Source organism: Myotis lucifugus, unplaced genomic scaffold, assembly GCF_000147115.1.
Source record: "Myotis lucifugus unplaced genomic scaffold, Myoluc2.0 scaffold_78, whole genome shotgun sequence".
Classification (NCBI taxonomy): domain Eukaryota; kingdom Metazoa; phylum Chordata; class Mammalia; order Chiroptera; family Vespertilionidae; genus Myotis; species Myotis lucifugus.
In genome coordinates, this window is record NW_005871126.1 from 618,333 (window position 1) to 620,504 (window position 2,172).

General features: G+C 44.9%; 1 long non-coding RNA gene across 2 annotated transcripts in view; it reads right to left on the reverse strand.

Annotated features, from left to right (window-relative positions):
* The window catches only part of LOC106697525, a 28,597-nt gene extending 26,557 nt beyond the window's left edge, over positions 1-2,040 (reverse strand). For both annotated transcript variants that reach the window (XR_001348649.1, XR_002829762.1), the window contains exons 1-4: positions 1,878-2,040; positions 1,435-1,671; positions 730-800; positions 279-396 (exon numbers count right to left, since the gene is read on the reverse strand). This is a non-coding gene — a long non-coding RNA (uncharacterized LOC106697525). The remainder of the gene's footprint in view (positions 1-278; positions 397-729; positions 801-1,434; positions 1,672-1,877) is intronic.
* Positions 2,041-2,172: the final 132 nt, after the last annotated feature.

Sequence of the window (2,172 nt, forward strand, 5' to 3'; positions counted from 1 at the left end):
CCCATAACAAAGAAACAGAATTTCCGGAGGATGAGGCCCAGAAATCAGGATTTTAAAAAGATTCCCAGGTGATTCTAATGTGCAGCCAAGGTTGAGAACCACTGATCTAGATGAAAGTTTCCCAATGTACAGACTGCTGACCACAGGTTTAAGATCACATGATTTGATAAAAATGAAGATTTCTGGTTCATCTTAGACCACCTGAATGGGATATTTGGATGAGGGGCCTAGGAACTTGCATTTTTCTAAGTATGTCAAATGCTTCATGAAGTGCTTACCTTTGAAATCCACTGCTCTAAGCCCACGGTAAAGGACATGTTAGGGAGGCTGCTGGCTTCTGAGAAAGCACCCAGGACTGACTGGCGGAAAGGCTTGACATAGCTTATGTGTGCATTGCTGTAGACGGGAAAGGAAGGAAGGATAAAGTGATCTGCAAATGAAGCTGGATGATAACTGAGACCACATGAATGTATTAGGTTTCTGCTAATGCCAGAATTTTCATAATCAGCATAAAAGTGCAATATAAAGCTTCTCCCTCCCCTCTATATTTGTCCTTTTAAGGTTTATGGAGGACTAACTATAGGGAGAACATTGTATTAACAGCTGAAAGAGAGGACAAAAGCTCATCATGTACTTGAAGTTGGACAAAATAAATCTGTGATTCATATTTAAGTGACTACAAAGCAACATACAAGTAAGTGAAAATTCATTCACTTAACAAAAACTCACTGTGTCCATTATGTGCCGACTCTTTTCTGGACTTCCCAGGGTGTGGTTTTTCAGGTGGTGGCCTGGGTGAGCTTAAAGGCAGATTTTGTAAGAAGGTGAAAACAGAGATTAGAGAGAGTTTAAGGCACTTGTTCTAAGTACAGATTTAGAGTCACAGATTTCAGGAGGGTACATAATGTCAACATTGCACAAATATTTATCGAGTGCCTATTGTATTGTAGGCACTGGCAATATAGCTCTAAGTAAAAAAGACCCCCCCACACCCCCCACAAAATACCTGCCCTCATGGAGCTTATGTTCTGGTGGGAAAAATGAAAGAAAAAAACAGCTTACATAGTATATTAGAAGGTGGTAATTGCTCTAGAGAAAAAGCAGGAAGAGAGAGAGATTTGGGGGAAGGAGGGAGAGATCCAATATCACAGATGATCTTTTGGGAAGAACTGGTTAGAACACATTTGAACAAAGATTTGTAAGTAGGTGTTGGAGGGAGCTTTGGGGATTTATAGTGCATGTGTGTTCTGCTTCCTGTCTTCTGCCTCTTCCACCTGGTGCCAATTGGTAAGAGAGGGTCACCCAAACAAGCTTTGCAGATCACAGCCCACAGGAGTAGAACGGATGACAGGTGGTGTGAGGTTGATGAACAGTCATAATAGTTGGGGCTTAAAATAATTGTCTTATTCGTGTTTTAGGATGTGGGCCATTTACCTTTCTAGCTAGTTTATCCACAGCAGATTCTGGGTTACTGCTAGCAGGTTTAATTGTCCCATTGTCCAATGTGTGAACTCCCTGAACGTTAACTGATGAATCTCAATCTTCTAATTAATGTTTGAGTAATTCTCCTCGGGTCCAAGCTCTCAAGGCCATTTCTACGTAAAAATAATGAGCCTTCGGATGGTGCCCTCAGGGGCAATGGGTGTATCGGAGGTCTCTGCTTAGAGTGACCTGTGAGGAAACAGCAAAAGCAAAACAACAGACCCTTGGAGGGATAAAAAGGTTCGCCGGGTTTCTTAGGGCTTGGGGCTAGGTTTCCAGCTCCAGCGAGGCGGGTGATAACCCAGCCGAGATCTGAAAGCCCTGGGGTGCGGGCCGTCTGCCCCGTCTCCCCCGCCCCCCGGACCCCCACGGTGGGCGACTGCCTGTTTATTTACGTGCAGTCAATGGTAGTAAGTGAATGTGAACAAGTGTAGGCAGATCCCGAGGGACGGCGGGACCTTCGCAGCTTCTCCGAGCAGAAGCGTAAGGGTGAGGCAGGCTCGCGGACGGTATGCGTGTGGCCGACCGCAGGCGGCTGGGGTCCGAATCTGCGGCTGCGGGTTGTATCTAAGTGATAAAGTCATATATGTTTTTGTAGAGCAGTTCTGAACACCCAGTCTCTAAAATCTTGAACTGGTTTGGTTCTCAGCAACCCATTGCAAAGGGAACAATGACAGCAGCACAATTTAC